The sequence below is a fragment of the Corvus cornix genome, chromosome 3, assembly GCF_000738735.6.
Source record: "Corvus cornix cornix isolate S_Up_H32 chromosome 3, ASM73873v5, whole genome shotgun sequence".
NCBI lineage: Eukaryota > Metazoa > Chordata > Aves > Passeriformes > Corvidae > Corvus > Corvus cornix.
In genome coordinates, this window is record NC_047056.1 from 75,513,423 (window position 1) to 75,531,956 (window position 18,534).

General features: G+C 39.6%; 1 protein-coding gene across 4 annotated transcripts in view; it reads right to left on the reverse strand.

Annotated features, from left to right (window-relative positions):
* The window catches only part of FUT9 (fucosyltransferase 9), a 103,539-nt gene extending 93,292 nt beyond the window's left edge, over positions 1–10,247 (reverse strand). For 2 of the 4 annotated variants that reach the window (XM_039569602.1, XM_039569600.1), the window contains exon 1: positions 8,445–8,496. The gene's annotated coding sequence lies outside the window, so the exon portion shown is untranslated. Of the gene's footprint in view, positions 1–8,444; positions 8,497–9,692 lie in introns of those variants that run through there. The other 2 variants (XM_010403929.4, XM_010403911.4) reach the window with 2 other exon arrangements.
* Between the last annotated feature and the right edge of the window lie 8,287 nt (positions 10,248–18,534).

Below are 18,534 nucleotides of genomic sequence, written 5' to 3' on the forward strand. Positions count from 1 at the left end.
AAAGATCACTTCATAAATCCACCACAGTAAATTGCTCTATTGGGAAAAAAACCCCAAAACTGCTGAGTTTCAGGGAGGAGGATTTTAACCAGGTAGGGTGCCTGAGGAGATCAGCTGCTATTGCGCACCAGGAAGAACAGAAGTATGTATTTATGTGTATGCACATATTTATATTTATATATATATATTAATATTCCTTTATAAGTGTGTGTATATATATATATGTATGTATGTGTATATATGTATATATACACTAAAGAATTATATATATGCATATATGTGTGTGTATATGCACACACACACATACATACAGACTAATTATATGGTTAAGACACAGAGATTAGACTACTGCTGTTATATACCTTAACACAGAAAGCTACAGGTTTTCCCAGTAACATCTGATGGGATGTGATATACTTCCTGTAGATCTACAGCTGCATGAAATTTTTTTTCAGGGAAGAATAAAAGACAACTTCATATTTTTACACCAAAAAACCTCTTGGAATTGTGCAAATTTCAAGAAAAATAGTTTTGAAAGAAGTGTATTTTTCAAGTTTCTCTTCTGACATTCCTTTCCACTGCAGTGTCTTTTCCATCATAAAGAAGTAACAAATTGGTTTGGTTTGATCATAATCAATCTTTTAAATTTACCTGCCACTAAGATTACCTAAAGCAGAATTACTGACTTAAAAAAGATCCACTTCTTAAACATTCAATTTATGGTTTTGTTCTTTTGGAGAACTGGTGAAACTGTAAAATTTCCATAAATTAAATCATGTTTTCATATAGCTGAGCGCTTCATTGATAACATAACAGACTCTACTTCTCTCCTTTTATTGAATTGAGTTGATTCATTCATACTGTAGTTTGCATGTACACACACACAGCAGCCATCTTCCTATTTATTTCAATGACTGCATGAAATTAAATTATTTTCAGACTCATGCTGGATATTACCAACAGTATAAAAATTCTCAGCCTTGAGTTTCATAGCAGTGCTGCTGTGTTTCACTCCAGTGCAAGCAGTTTGGCATTCCTTCCCATCGAATATTGGTACCATTTGCCATGCAAGGCTTAAACATCTATTATCTGGAAAGATCTATAAACCTGATGTAATTATTGCTGTTAATTTTTTTTTTTTGTTATGATTGCTTTAAAATACAGATGCTTTAATCTATTTGCACTTGCCTTCCCTAGGATGTCTGTGGAAAGAAGACCTTTCATCTCAATGGGGCCTCAGGAAACCCACTTCTAGCTATATGCATTTTAACTGCCAAAGTATTTTAAGTGTCATTTTGAAAATTTCTCTTTGCTTTCTCTTTAAATATTCTTTAGTTTGAATCTCAAATGCTGTCAGCTTGCTGCAGGTGGGCATGCAGGCCAGTGCTGAAGGTCCAGCAGGTAGGAAGCTATGTACAGAGTATCGAGGCTCGGTGAGGTCAAATCATTGGAAATTTTGGCTGTGTTCCCCAGGAAGCTCTGTTCGGGAGGCAGCTGGTCATTCCCCTGCTCCCCAGGCATGCTGCCCAGACAGGGTGGCCGACAAGCATCTGTAGGGAAGGCATGGAGACCATCCAAGCAGTGAAGTTCAATCCCTTCCCTGAGCTCCTACCTTCCAACCCTAATACCAGTCCTAATACTGAATGTAGGACATCAGCTGTCTCTTAGTGTAGCTGGTTGAGGTGAGTGTTGTTTGTGGCAAACATTTGCACTGGAAAGTCTCCTAATTATTGCAAGTTCTAGAATTAGAAAGCTTGTTATGTTCCCAAATGGCATTTGTTGGATACTACTGCATTTTCTTTCTCCATTCATCTAAATGAGGTTGCTTAAAAACTCTTTAAAAGTCTGGTAGCTGCAAGAAACTAATTAGCATTTGTGTCAGAGCAATCTAACTTCATTATGCTTAAACGTTGGCCTTTAAACTACAGGTATTTAGAACTGCTGAATAACAGTCTTAAGCAGCAAGTTTGTGAAAAACTTCTATTGTCAGCTTAAATAAATCATAAAATCAGTATAGCCTAGGTTGATAGCCTTGACTGATAAATTTTATTCCAAACATAACATACAGGCAATAATTTGATTGCTCTCTAAGTGTAGTTGGGTGTCCTCTCATTCCATTTAAATGCAATACTCAGCAGTAGTGGCCGTAAAATATTTCCCATTTCAAATTTTAAATTGCAGAACTATGTTTTTCTGTTTTTCAAGTTAAATTAGTGGTCTTCTATTACTGACCCACACTAATGCCGATTCTAATTTCAAAGCATGAACTATTTCCATTGAAAAATAATCTTGATGGAGAATTCCAGATCAAATTCTACCATAAGTTTTACCCTCTCCCTCTAAGACAGGACTTTTCACTGCTTTGCCATACAGCAAGGACTCAATTCTGATAAAGTGAAAGTACCTGTCACATGAGTAACTTGATGTACACAATCAGTCAGTTTATTGGAATACACACATGCCCCAAGCTCTGCATCTACACAAACAATTTTGGGACTGGTGCCTTCATTCACCACAACCTCAATTTTAAGGAAGGCGTTTCTTCTCTAGTTCAAGCCACTGAAGAATCTTTACTGAAATCCTATTCTGTCAGAATATGAGTTCCCCTCACTTTGCTTCCCAGAATTGAAATAATTTTGCTGGTTTTAGTTTGGAAGAAAAACCTCAAAAAATGAAATATTTAAATTGTTTCTGATATGCTGGTATGTCCATTACAATATTTTACCTTTCAGTCTATCCAAAACATTTTGGTGAAGAAACTGTTTTTTGAGGACTTCTGAATCTGTGTCTTTAATTTCAAAAGGAGATATTTGAAATTTGAAATGTCATGCTGATAAACAGAGAAAACTGTTTTTGTTGCTTTGTGAGCCTGCTTCACCCCGTGGTGTCTGGCATGGTCTCCTTGCCACCTGCATCCATCTGTCCTTGGTTTGTAATGTGCTCTGGGTACTGCTGTTGGTACCTGACTTCACATGATGTGGTGACTCATTTGAAGAAAGTCTTTGAATATACAGGGAGTTAACACTGCTTAATTATAAAAATAAATGCTCTCAACAAATACAAATTGCTCCCCTCCCCACCCCCCAATATTCCAAAATTTAAAAAGCCCATACTCATTGCCTCAATGAGAAAAATAATTTTGAAGAGAGCATATGTTTTATGTCATCGTGACCTTCAAAGTTCAGACCTTATGGATCCCTGCCTCTCACCTTCATTCTAACACTGGAATGGGAAAACAGTCTTTCCTGCAATTTCAGCTCTAGCACACTTTCTTGGTTTGAAATTCTTGTAGTAGCTGTCCTGGATAATCTAAGAGGAAGAAGACATCTGTAGAAAAGACAAGAGACCTTTGAACTGATGGATTATCAATTAATTTTCAGTGTTTGTGGCTTTCCTTAATTCAGTAGCATTATTTACATAGTAGGTTTGGACTGTAGCATAAAATGATTACAATAGTTTTAAGCTGATTTTTTTTTTCCAAAAGAGTACTAGGCTTAAATTAGACAAAATAATCCATGATAAAAAACAGATGTTCATTCAGTCTACACTTGATTTTACATTTACGTTTTTAATTGATCTTTTAGTGGCAGATATGGGGGGGGGGAAACCCAACATACTAAACAGTATTGGAATGTTTCAATTTAGCCAGGTAGGGGAGTGTATGGTTAAATCATTGTTTACTGTCAGATGAAAAATGCAGCATTATGTGGTAAAGAAATACAAATCTATGAGGCTGTTTGCTCACAGATTATATATGTATTCCAGAATCAAATACCTGGCGTAAACAGTCTGTCTACAAAATAATAAAAACCAAAACCAACCAAACAAAAAAACATCAACCCCACCCCCCCAAAAATATCTGTGAAAGCACTTTTTAGAACAAATGAATAATATTTGTGTGTTGTTAATTCATTTCTCTCTGCCCCAGTTTCTGAAATACAAATAAGTACTTCCAGTAAGATATCCTTGAAGAACTAAATGTCTCAGGGGACTGGTAATCACATTTTTGGAGCCTTTCACCTCTAGTTCACTGATTCAAATACAGCGAACATGCAGCAGTGACGGAAAATCATTGAGATTTGAAAGCTGTTTTGTGGCCTGTGTGAAATGAACTGGTATTTCACTCCATTTCTTAGAGGATCTTGAGATAGCACTTGGCACTTCTGAAAGCACTGATGCTGTGCTCCTTGTGGGATCCAGTTAGGTCCCATGGAGTCACAACCAGGGCTGGTTTCTTTGAGGATGACAGAGGATGAGGTTATCAACTAAAATCCCATTCCAGACAAATTTCCTCAGTACACCGCTCTCTTGGAGCAAATTGGTCCTTAGCCACCTGGAAGATCTTGGTGGGCAAATATTTTCTCCTTGTCAAGAAGCCAGCCAAACCAGGCTGAAATGGCAGATCATTCTGGGGTCACCACACTGCACTGTTGCTTCATGTGATCCACAAAGACTGGGCGAAAACAGTTTTATTTTCCATTCTGATAATTTAGTACTTTTCATTGGCATTAAATATACTTAATTTAGGAAGAAAAACAGCAGAAAAAAGTTTATTTCTGCAGAAAGAAATTACTATATTTTTTGAGTGCAAGGGTGCCTTAGTTTCTTTCTTTAGACAGAGGTTCATCCATAGTTAGGAACAATTAATAAAATGTCCTTTGTTGAGATAATACCTACTATATTCCAGAAAATTTGTCTGACAATAATTTTTTCTCATCAGCCCCAAATTAGTTCTGTTTCCCAGTGAAGGCCTTACATTACCTTTTAAATGATTTAATCTCCTTTATATTTGGGAATTCACAAAATTTACATATATTTTAATGAAAATATAGTCATTTTTTGGAAATATTTAATATGTTGTATTAGGAGTTTCCTCAGAGGAAAGAAGGAAAAGTCTATCTTTATTAACCAATAAATATAACACAGGGAAATTAAAACATTAGGATGTCATGTCAGCTATATACATTGTCTTCTATGATGTCACATTTGATTTTCTTTTTTTATGACTTTGACAGCATCATATTAAAAATTTGATTGCACTGTGACAGTACAGGCTTTGAATTATTCAGCTTATGAGTGCAGTCTTGCAGGAAGACTGTTTTGTATTTCTTTCCATTTCTGAAAAACTGACATTTAAAAAAATGTAAAAAGAAAGGGAAAATGGTTACTAATAACTAATTAATAACTTGATCTTGGCAAAGGCAACCTCATTTTAATAGAATATCACACAAATTAAAACCAGATTAACTATAACATGCAGCGTATTTCAAAAGTCACTTGAAACATTATTCTCAGGTTAACATTTTGGCCCAGAGAAATAGATGGCAAGCCTCCAATTCATTTTCAGTGAAGTCAGGACTTCCTTCTAACTGAAGAAAGCCCATACATTTCTAATCTGATTTTAGGAACTATCACTCTGAATTCTTGTGGTACTTAGTTGAATTACCCATATCTTCTCTTAGCATATACTTGAGCTTTTAATGTTTACTGAAATCAATGGGGCTTTTTCCATTTGACTCCCTTAAGGGAGTCAAACAAAGTTGGAGTCTCTTGGGTAATTTTTGCCACTCTTTCAGGGTTTATACTGTACTTTTTCCCATGATGACTTGTTTTTGCCAGCTTTCTTTTTTGTTCCATTTTAACTCTGTTAAATAAGCGCAATCTGTATCAAATAACTTCATTTGTAACCCTTTTCAGAGTGTCCAAATTTGTCTTTTCTTTATTACAACTTAAGGTTATTTTTAAATCACTAAGGATATTTTTAATCACTAAAGATAGACACAACTACCCTCCATCTCGATTAAATTAATCTAGTCCTTTCATATCAGAACCTTTAAGCGAATAACACTATTTTAAGAAACATGTTATTCCCACTCCCTAATATGAAATTTTAGTGGTATCAAATATGAAAATATCATTCAAAGTCAAACCTTGTTCCAGTAAACATGACTATTATTTGGTCACAATAAAGCTGCCCCTAGAAATACATGTATTATTCTTTCCCACAAGAATTATCTCAGCTGAGCTCTCTGGGTGGGTAAGAACTATAGGCCTGAGCACTGCTTAGGAGGGTAAAGTGTGGAATATTCCATATGAGACATAAAATAAACCCTTCCAGATATGATAATGGGGAAAATGACAAATGATCTTTTCGTGTCCCGGTTCCTCAAAAATGGATAGCAGGGATGTCTTTGATTCTGCTCACAGCAGTGCCTGGGGAGAATCTCAAACTGATTTAGCTGGGATCAGAGTCATGACCAAAGTTATACTAAGAAAAGTCCTTGCATTCCCTCAGAAATATCTGATGTTTATTCAAGGATTTAGTCTATCATTAAATATATGTATTTTGCTGTTCTTTGTCTCTCCTCCAGCATCTCTAAATTCCAGCTCGAAGATAACAGGAGTTTTCATTATAAGCAGTGAAAATTAGTTACGGATCACTTACACTACATTATTTTAGTTCACGTATTTAACCTGAATCCAGCCTATTTCTATGCATGAATCACCCTGGGACAGCATTTTTTCATCCTTAAATAAACATTTACACATTTGTGTTGCTTTCCTACTGATAAGAGAAACTTATTTCAAAATGTACAATTGGAAACAAGCTATCACAATTCAATAACATTTCATTCTGCAATATCAATATCAGTCTTCAAATATTCTGCTATAAGTAAAAACGCAGGAGGCAACCAGGAAAAAATCCGCTGTCCTTATCATTTATTGCTCAATCTCTACCCAAACAAACTCTGGTTGAAGACAACAAATGGTATCTATAAAAGTGCAGAGTAAAAATGGCAAAGTGGTATAACCCTCTACCAATTTTATGTGGTTTTAACATCCATCCTCATCAATGGTTTCAGGGTTTAAACAGTGTTTCCAAAAACCTGACTAAACTGAAATCAGAATCAGTGTTTCCCTTAGAACTATATGTGTTTTGACTGACAACAGGCTGACCATTAAAAATGACAGAGAAACTTACTTCCATAATAGCCTTTAAATCTTATTGTTTCAGACTGCCACCAGCTGTGGCAGGTAAGATGTGCTGAAACCATTCTGACTCTCATAGAGATTCCTCTTTGCATTGCAAGGAGAAAACTATCATCCTGTGACTTGTACAGAAAAGCAAAATCTACAGAATTACAAGTTTTTGCAAATGATGTGCTTTACTTGTATGTGAGACCACTTGAATCCCTTTACCCTTTAGTGTAATGCAGGACCAAGGGACCCTCTGTAAGAAACAACAGTATGAAAAAGTTATCAGTGAAACACATGAAAAAGCACAAGCCACAACCAAGGAAAAATTCCGACAAAATTTAGCAAAAAGCAGGGATTGGGTGTGGGGGGAAAGACATTTTCCCCCAGACTCCTCCAGTCATAAACGTTATCACAGCACCAGCTTCTGGAGAAGGGAGTAAAGATTGAGTGTGAATCTTATATTTGTACTTGTTGGCTATTTGGCAAAGAGGCAAGAGGCTGCCTTTTTTTTTTTTTTTTTTTTTTTTTTTAATTGAGGCAGTTTCCAGGTCTTTAACATTACTCTGTGCCAGAGATAAAAAATAAAAGAAGCGGGGAGCGCTGCTGCCATAACAACCCTTCGACAGGGAACTATTGGGATACAGATAGTTACTATACTAGCTACCACCAGCCGTGTGCATCATGACACATAAAAACCAGAAAACCCTTTTCAGACACAGCATCCCGTCGTTTGCACTCGCGGCTCTGAGCAGCGAAAGCAGAGCAAGCACAGACTTCTACCCGCCCCCCGTCACTTTATTTATTTAATTATTTGGAGGGGAGGGGGGGGGGATGTTAGAAAAGTCCATTTGAGCGCTGAGCCCTGCCCGAAGCCGCCTCCCGAACCCCGCGGGAAGGGCCGCGCTTCGCTTCACCCGGCGGCTCCGGGAGGAGGACCGGGACCCTCTGCCACCTCCCTCCGGGGCGACTCCGGGGAAGCCGCCAATTCTGCTGGGTCCTCCTTCCCCACCTCCAAATGGTCCCTTGCAAAAGTTAAGGCTCTGCCCCCTCCCCGAGCCGCCCCGGGCGTCCGGGGGTGCGGGCTCAGGGGGCTCAGGGGTCTCCTGGCCGCCGCGGGGGACCGGGGCTGTCGGGGTCTCCGTGCACCCTTGTGCGAAATCCCCGTGGGAATGGACAGCGGTGCCCAGGAGGGGCAGCAGGGCGGGAGCCCCTTTCCGCGCATCCCGGCGGAGCCGCGGGGACATCCCCGCTGCCCCGCGGACCTTCAGCACCCGCGGAGTGGGGGGGAGCGCGGGCCGGGACCCTCCGGGCTGGGGCAGGGGGTGAGCGCGGAGCCTCCCCCGCGACCCCCTGCTCCCCCAGCGCTCATCCCGGGGCGGCTCCGGGATGGGAGGCGCGGGAGCGGAATGGGGGGGGATGCAGGGCAGGTGCCTTTCGGGGCGAGGGCTTAGGGCCCGGTGACTCACCCGTCCGAGGCGGGGGCTGCGGATGGCGCGGCGGCGGCGCTGCCCCCGGAGCGCGGGGGGCGGCGGGGCAGGAGCAGCAGCGGGCGCGGGAGCAGGGGGGAGCGGCGGGGCCCGGGCTGCTCCTGGGCGCGCTCTCGCTGCCCATCCCCGGCGCTGCCGCCGTCGCCGCCGCCGGAGGAGGATGCGAGGGAGAGTCAGCCCCGGGCGCGGGCACGCGCAGCGGCGGAGCGGGGAGGGGGGGGACCGGGAGCGGCGCGGGGGCGCGCAGCGCAGGGGGAGCAGCTGGGAAGCTCGGGCGCTTGCTCTGGCAGCCCTCTGTCCTTCGGTGCTTCCATCCCTTCGTCCTTCAGCCTTCATTTTCTCATTCTTCTACGCCGTCTCCCTCCATCCCTCATCCCTGCATCCCGCATCCTCCCATCCATCCGTCCTTCACCCTTCCATCCCTTCCCCCGGTTATCCTTCATCCCTCATCCATCCATCCCGCCATTCCTCAGCCCCTTCGCGCCCCCGGCCGCGGAGCTGCCGTCCCCCCGCGGTCGCCTCCCCGCGCCCTCCGCCGCAGGGTGTCCCCGGAGCTCCCCGGGGCCACGGCAGGCGTGATGCTGCCCCTGCTGCGCATTCACACAATTCCCCCTTTCCTCTTCCCCCCTCCCTGCCCCCGGGAAGGGCGACCCGCTCCTCTGACGGGCAGGAGATTCCCAGCCCTGTTCCCTCACTCCCCCCACAACCCCTATAGAAAAAGCACTGCTAGAGCTTTCCTATCCTGCTCTTCCTTTCTTCTTCTTCTTCTTCTTCTTTTTTTTTTTTTTTTTTTTTTCCCCACTCGGCAAGAGGAAAAAAAACGGTACTGTGGTAGGGAAAAAAAGGGGGTAAACAAGAGGAAAACATAGAATACAATAATCATTGACTGTATGAGAAACAAACCATACACTGGATTAGTTCTTAAAAGCAGTCTGTCAAGCTTCCTCTTGAAACATAGAGGATTTCTTGGATGTTTATTCAGGATCAAGAGTAATAACTGAACATTAAAAATAAAAGAAGAAACAGCTCAGAGTACATTGTGTAAAGAGGAGACCTATGAATCAAGCGAGTCAAATAAACAAGCACACCAAAAGCTGGCTATCAACTCTTTATCCTTGCCCTGAACTCTCCCTGCGTTATATAAACGTGCTGCAAGTACGTTTGGGGAAGAGATACGGCAATGATGAGAACATACTGCTTTTTATTAGAGCACGCTAGTATCCTTACCTGACAAGTAGTTGCTTCAGAGGTTCATTTGCACGTTGCTCATCAACCCTCCAAGTAAACAATTTACTAGACGTTCAGTGCAGACATATGATTCCCTGGTGTCACTGCCTCTGTCCTAGACGTTTCTGAATGGCTTGCAGATTAACTTACTGTGCTCTTCTGCTCTGCCTTGTACCAGGAGCCGTGCAGGTATCAACAGCTCCCACTTGTGAAGCCAGGAAAGAGAGAGATTGGGTAGATTTCCACGTAGCTCCACAAACTGCTGATTTGCTGTAAGGGCTGTAGTCACTTAGAGAGTAGGTCTGGTCTTCTAACAGGTTTATTCAGAAGGAGAGGCCTGACCCAAAATTAACTGCAGACAATACAAATACTTCTATAACCATAATGGGAATTGGTTCAAACTCCTGTGAGCTTGCTGTTGGCGTGAAGGTATTTCTGAGTGCAGCTATTCTGGTAAGAACTCCCTGGGAACAAGAAAAATTACTCCCAAGGAACAGGAAAAGGTACTAAAATATGCATCTTTTTTCATAAGACTATTGAGAGAAGGTCAGGGACCAGTCTCTGTTTCCCTGCAGCTATTGGCAAAAATATGTCCTAGAAGGCAGGTTAGAGCCCCTGGCTAGAGGATATCTTACATCTCTGTAGGCTCAACGAAGCTACCAAATACAGTAAGGGAGGGGAGGGAAATTACAGGTCCAATTTTGGGCATTGCTAAAGCCAGTAGAATAAGAACTCAGTTTCATTTTGAGCAATTGTTGCCTGCAAAGGAACTCAACAAATTAATCTTTCAGTGTTTTTTTTCTTCTCTGGTTTCAATCCTGGGATTAGATCTAAGCACCCCTTTAACTTGCAGATTTTTGCTATTTTGCCTGTGTTTGTCCCTCCCCCCACCTCCTCTTTGCCTTCTCCAGCACAGAATCTAGGCTGTCAAGAGAAATGGAAGTAGTCAGAGAAGGGAAATTGGGCAGTGGGAAAGATTTGGGCTCACTATACATAATGACATCAGCTTATCTAGCATGAATGGCAAAGAAATTGTCTTACACTTTTTAAACATAGTTAATACAGGAGTTTATTATATTTCATGTAGTTTTTAATATAGGGTTTTTTTTTTTTGTTCCTCACTTGCTCTCTAGCTCCTGATGAATTACTTCAGTAGGGACAATGTAATAGTGTAATAGTAGCCTGGTAGTTAGAGTCATTCCTGAGACATGAGAGACTGAGTGTAAACCTTTTTACCACTGAGATTCAGAATAGGAAATGAACCATTGAGGTCCTGTCTTTTCTCAGATGAATGGCTTTAGCTCTTCTATCTTTGACTACAAATATAGTTTGCATTAAAGCAAGCTCATATATGCCCACAGAATTCTTTTCACCAAAATTATTTTGTTGAAAATTGGTCAGTTCTTCAGGAAATTACAGGGCTTGCTTCAGATTCTTGCATGTTCTTTATATATTTGTGCAAGGATTTATGTTTATGTACAGGGATTTATCTGTTTTTAAATTATAGTAGAATTTTGCTTATGAAGAATACAAATATTAACCTTTACATTTCAAAGTCATTGTAGTGAACTGGTTTATTCTTAGATTCATCTCTTCTATAAAACCTTTGTAATTGCAGTAAACATTTTTTTTTCTAATTGAAGATAAAATGTAAGCCCTTTGTGATAATACTGTTGCTATATAAATTGCCTTTGCAAACACTGGCTGCTGAGCTTGCCACCTTAGACTGGAAATATGCTTATGCTGTCTTCTGAAGGATCCAAAATATTTTCTGAGAGCACAGTAATAGGTTTTATCCACATAATGGAAAATGTGGATATTAATAGATATTTTAAAAGTAAAAAAGCATGATACTGTCAGGGTCAAAAGAAACAGAACAATATTACAAAAGTAAAACAAAAGGAACAATTCCATTCTCAATCAGTTCCCCAACTGCAAAAGTAGATACTTACCAAAATCAAGTAGAAAAAGAAAAATACTTACTTTTTATCTAACATGATCTGAGTATTCATATGAGAGGTTTTTAAAGTATGAACATATAAGAGCTGACTAAAATCTTACATGCTGTACCTAATAGTGTGCTCTTCCACTGATGTTGTTTCCATAAAGTTAGTCCCATCATTATTTGCAGGGATAGGACTCCTCTTTTTGTCCGCATTCATTTTGAAGGACTCAGGACCTTGTGGGAGTCCCATGTGCATTTAACTGTTTGTAATTGATTGTGGGCTTGGGGGTTAAGTGCATCATTTAAAAATCTATCATCTCTGGCTTGCTGTTCATGACACTCATTAGTTATTGTGGCGGTGCAGCTGGCTCCAGCCACTCTGTTTGCCTGAGGAGAACTCAGACAACCAGCTGTGATGGTCAACAACCCAAGTTTAGTATGTAACTTTCACTCATGGAGAGAACCCATGATCCCCTTGTTCTTCCTTTTGCATGTTTTCCTCTGATTGGTTAATACTTTGTCCTCCTGTTTTATGTATGAGTTATGCATATTCATTTTCCTTGTTTAATATATATTAGCTCTAGAAAGTTCCTTGTTCCTCGACACCCCATTGGATCCTTCTCTAAGTCCCTCCTTTGTGTTGTTCCCATTGGTTTCCTTGCTGTCAACCCCACCTACTTGTCCCTATCCCATTGGCTGTAATCCCTCTCCCCGCCTATCTGTACCCTACCCTATCCCTCTCCCGGCCTATCTGTACCCAGTATGAAACCCCTGGACGCTGTCAAGAATTTGGCTTTTTGTCCCTGTTCTTTGCTGGAGTGGACCTGCGTGGAAAACATATGGAGAGTCCCCTTTCTTTCTTCTTTGCCTTTGTGTCTTCATTCCAGCAACAGGAGGAAAGCTCCCTTGGGCGAGGAGCTCTACCCCTTCCTTTTGTGTGTCTCAGCAGGGATTGCCACCTTCCAGAGGGGTTGTAGCTTTGACCTCCAGGCTTCCTTTTGTCAGCACGCGAGGGGTAAACCCCCTTCAGCTTCCTCTCAACTGCAAAGACTCCTCAAGTTATGGCTTGCCTTAGACTTGGCCCTGTTTCTGCAGCTAGATTGCCTAATACCAGTACGTGGAGCTGTGCTATCAGCCTTAATGACTTCGATGAGCGCAGGGACTCGGTGCAGTTTGCAAAGCTGTGGACAAGGAGTAGGATTCTAGATCTGGACAAGAACTGTATTGTACAGGAAGAACTGAATCCAGGCTGAGGCTTTGGGTTTACGTTTAAAAAATAACATAAAATATTGTTAATATTTGAATCTGAGAGAGAACTCCATGTTCTTAGTTTTTGCTTTGCAGCAGGTTGAACACACTGATACCTGAGCGGTTTAAGTCTTGTCTTTTTAGGCACATTTATACTGTCTGCTAATGTCTTTATTTTAGAGAAAATAAAATACTAAAATTTTTTGTATGGGAATGTAGATAATATATTACAGCTTTCTTTTACTCACAGAAGATTTTGTTTGCCCTATATGTTTTATCAAGGATAAACAAAGATTAAGTCAGGATAAGTAATCTGTTGTGAACTAGGGTGCTTTTGGGTTTGGGCTTGGATTTGGGATTTTTTCATGTGCACGTGCATAGTACCATTTTTGTTGAATAAGGCTGTTGGCTAAACAGTCGTCTCATATTATACAGGATAATCAGATTTAAAATTTTAAATTTGCACTATGACTCATAGGACTGATCCTGAAAAAGTGTTTTGCTGTAACAGGCCAAGACAAATCAAGGACTTCATTCTTGAATCTAGACTGGTCTGGGGTACCACTCTCTTTAAAGAGACCTTATTGCATCTAAGCCTCATGCTCCACTGAGCTCAAAGAATGGCTGTGAAAAGTACAACTGCTCCAGTAAAGATTTCCTGTCATGAATTTCTTAAAAAATTTGATCATCTTCCCTTAACAAACACAAAGAACTTTTCAGGCAAGCTTATATCAGCTGGTGAAAAAAGTGTGAGAAAAGAAATGAAGTATAGTTACCCCTTTTCCATTACAGGAACAACTTAGGAGAGAGAAGATATAATCAGAAACAAAACATATAGACATTGGTATAACTTTCTTCCCATTTTAATCAAACATAAAAGGGACAAATAATTGAACTAGGGAACTTCAATATACTTACAGATTCTCATAATATGCAGTAAATCTTTACAGTTCTACTCTCCAAGGAGATTCTTGAGTAAATAATAATGACTTTGGCCTCTTGGATAAATGAAGATGGATGCACTGAGAAAAATCTAATTATAGATTTCTCCTGCCTTTTTCCTGCCTTGACTCTTATCTTGTGCACCAGTATTATATTGTTGATACTTCATATATATATATATTTCAGCAGTGGTACACTAAAATGAAGCTTAATGAAGGAAAAAGGGAGCACAAAAACTTCAACAGATTTGTTTCTGTATTAGTTCAGTATTAAATCTGGTGGTTTTGGAAACAAAGAGTCTACCAATTTCTTCAAAAATTACCCAGTGCTACCAAGTCAATACAACTGTGCTGCAAACTCTCGTCTGTTCTGTGGATCATCAACAGAATTGTCCACTAAGGGCCATGTCTTCACGAGGAATGATTTAAAGTTATTTCTACAGTAGTGTGCCTTTGCAGTAACTCTTTCTAAACAAGGATGCAGCTTCTCTTGTGAAAGCTATGTATTGCATACTTTATTTGCTTACCTTTGAATTAAACAAGCTAAGAAGCTGAACAGATTTAACAGCTAAAAAGTCTAGTTTGTTGTGAGTTGTTTTGTTTAGCTTTTCTTTTTTAAATAGAAGTATGCTTATGACAGAAGCTTCTGTAAGACATTTTCCTATCAGTGGATCACAGGGCTATGCCCACAGAAATATGCAATGTAGGCATAGCTGAATTTCAATTTGGTACCGGCAGCAGAATATAGAAACTGTTATTGAGTGCATTATTGGGAGAAAATAAGGACCCAGCTGGTCTGGCCATTTTTACTACTAACGCTGAGGGGAATAGAAATACAGTCTTTTTGTGTGAGAGCCCAGTCTGGCTGGGCAGAGCCTACAGTTAGAAAAATGGACATGTTTTCTATTTGAAACATAAAGTCACTTATAGAATGGTTTGGGTTGGCAGGGACCTTACAGATCAGTTGCAACCCTCCCTGTGCTGGGCAGGGACATTTTCCACTTGAACAGGCTGTTTTGTATATATGTGATGAAACTATTGGAGAGAAGTAAAAGCATTTAACTCCATAGTGACTCAATTTACAATGTTCTTGAATGGACAGATTAAACTTTAAAAGTCTTTGTGCCCATGTGAGAGTTAATCCTCTGTTCGCTTAGAGTGTTTTCCTTCAGTATCAGGTACAACTGCTAATGATTAATTATAGATCTGACTCTTTCTTTTGCACTGTTCTCTTAGATTCCTGGCTTCTCTCATTTGTCTGGAAGGACCGTAAGGTGTTTGGAACCACAAACCATCTTTTTCTCACATTTTACAGTATGTAGGACAATAGAGTTGTGGGCCACCAGTATGGTTTCAGTTAGTAGCTAGTAACAACAACAATGCATCAGCTCCAAATCCTGTAATCATGTGGGCTAGATAGCTGGGAGATATGCAAAGCATCAGATTCCTTTGATGTTGGAAAAATATGCAATGGAGTGGGAAGCAGCCATGAGTTTGTGTACGTAGACAAGCCAAAGTTAGTAGCCCACAGAGGGATTTGAAAGGCTGCCTTTGTGCTGACCACGGGAGATGCAGGCGATGCGGTGAAAAAGAACACTTGGAGTTTAGGAAACCTCTACATCAAGTATGCATACAGTCAAAGGTTTTCATGACAGCTAATGGTAAGTTATTGTTTGAATATTGTTTGCAAATTTGCAGAGAAAGTAGGACAATACTTCGAATTGTTTATGTGGGTTTAAGTACATAAAATTTCTTGTATACTTTTTGAACCATTAGAGAAATAATAGTGACAAAATCTAGTTGCATATAACAGATTGAAACTTACAGGAAAGTACATTTGGAAAAGTTTCATGGTTTTTTTGAGTGCATAAGATTGAAAGACAAGTTAGACAGTGATTAAAATTTTTTCCACCAAGATCTACTTCAATAAAATGCATACAGTAATTAATATATTTTGAACATTGACAAACTCCAGAACTCCATTGGTGCGTTCAAAAAATTATCAGTCACACTGGATGTCAATATTCCAGTTTAATTCACTCTCCTGAGGAAACACTTTCCAAAAACCTGGGAGGTACTACTAAACCTCAAAGCAAAAGATGAGTCAGAATATTAAAAAGTATTAATTTGCATAATTACTGTTGTAGTTGTGATAATCTAGGGATGTAAGAGAGGCAAGGTCTGTGGAGAAAGAAAATCTCTCTTGCAAAACTAACTGATGAATTTGGAAAAGAAGCAGTACTCCCATCCCACCTCCAGTTTATTTCCTCCTCTTTATTTGAATAATGTTGAATATATAACTAATATGTCTGATGAAAATGAGTTATGTGAATGTAAGAGGACTATCTTCAGCACAGATAACAAGTGGCAAGATTAGGTCCTGTCATGTTCTTTCTAAATGCCTAGCTTAATAACATATTACAAATCAGAGTCTAGATGCCACTGGCAGAATTTATATGAACTCTAAGTCCCCCTCCAGAATTTTATTCAGGGGAAAGCCAATGGATATGTGGATTTTTGAAACACAAGAGTTTCAAAGTAACTTGCATGAGAAATTTCTCTTCCCCTTTTTTTCTGTTGCTACCATTTCAATTGTGACCACTCTTAATTGACTAAAATGTCCCCAAGGGCGTGTCCAATATAGAATGACTTGTTCTCTGTCAAGGTTTCCCAACTATCTTTTAAGCCTCATTGAATTTTAGGAACATACAGTTCGGATGTAAATTTATGGTTGATACAAAATGATACAATCCTTTCAAAGCTAATGGCTCACATTCTTTTACTTACATATGTGTATGTATATTTATGTTTAATTCTGGTGGAAAAAAGTCTGTTACAAAATCTATTCTTATTATTTGTATTACGCTTGATAAGGAATATAGTCTCTGGAACATCTAAAAACTTCAAATATTTGGAAATAATGACATTGAAACCAAATGCAAGCAAATGACAGCAGAAGCAAAAAACAGAAATGTCATTGTACATTCTTGAACGTAAACAATTTTCACACTGTATAGTACTTTTTCCTCATCTTTGATCTTTTTTTCATTTAATTATGATAGAACAGAAGTCTAGGACAGCATTTTAGTTTATACATATTAAGAAGCAGTGCAGATATGATTCACGATAATTAACTGTAATTAATTTTCCGAGAAAAAAGGAAAAAGGCATACTGTATGGCCAAAAGATGAATGCTCCATGCTAAGTTCAGTGAGTGCATACTGTAAATTCTGTGGTATGCATCCATCTCTTGTTCATCATGAAAGGCAGCCAAGTATAAATACGTTCATTTTAAGCCAAGGGATGACACAGACTTAGCCCGGATGCATGCATATCACAGGACAGAAAATGTTCTCCCTCAGGAAATTTTTTTCTCCTTTTCTATCTAGCCCCAAAATGTATTGTTTGCATCCCATCCTTTGGAAAGTCATTCAACCTTGAATTAAAGACTCAGTTATGATAAATTTGCCACTTATCTTGGCAAGCTGCAACAATGATTAATTGCCATTCTTCATAAAATCTCTTCTTCCTAATTTTTGCTTTTCTGTCTTTAAGTTACCTGGAAACTAAAATCTTTTTATGCTGTTGTCTGTCAGATTAAAGTGTCCCAAATATCCGAAGTCTTTTCCTCTGGGTTCTTACGAACTCTGATCAAGTTGCCTTTTAAACTTCTGTTTGATACACCTAAATAGGTTGTGAATCAGGATAGCAAACCTGACAATAAGTCTCTCAAGGTCTTGAAGTCACTCTAGCTGAGAAAATTTTGTGACATTTGGAAGATTTTCTTACGGATATCGGTACATTTTTAAATAATTTTTTTAGCTGTACTGACATATTTTAAAAAAATGAAAGAGGAAGAAAAACACAGATCCTGTCCCTCAAAATCCTCTTCACAGGCTTGATTTTCCTGACTAGCTGTAGCTTGAGCTGTATTTTGTCTGTATTATCCATTCTACTGTGGGGTAAACCTGCCCATGATCAGGTGCTAAGATGTTTCAATAGCTTTCACACTCTTTTTCTGAATGCTTCAAAACCTTTAGTTTGATGTTTCTTCCTGACTGCTCTGTCAAAAATACAAATTCAAGCTGCCAACTTTCAAATACATGGCTACAGATATTTTCAAACCCTTAAAAGTGCAGGTAAGCAAATTAGTTTGAGGATATCATTAGCTTAAGGATATGCTAACCCTGACTCATGGGTGTTAGGGATCTAATTTCCCATGTCTTCTGAGAAAATCCCTATAGGCATGATTTTTGGTGCCTAAATATATCTTAAAAGATGGCCCTTGCAGCCTTAATGTCAGAACACTTAGGATTGCTACAGTACTTTCTATATATACAACACAGGTCAAAGTATACTTGACCTATGTTGTATATATACAACAGTATATATACAGTGATGTGAGCACTCAGCACTGTTAAAAATCAGTCTCCGTAAGTCTTGGGTTGACTATTTACAAAAAAATCTTTCTTCTGAATTATCTTACACTCATTTTTATTTTCCCCAGTGACTGTATGCCACTGCTTTTCTCCTTTATTTTGATAGTCGGGTTACTTGAATACTCAGCATCTCAAGACTTTTGCCATGAGGAGAGGGATGCTGATAATTTCTTCCTCCTCAACCAAGTGTAAATTTGAGGCTACTGCAGCTTTCCAAGAAATCCTACACTTACGGTCTTTCTTCTTTAGCTTGCAATTTCAAATTACAT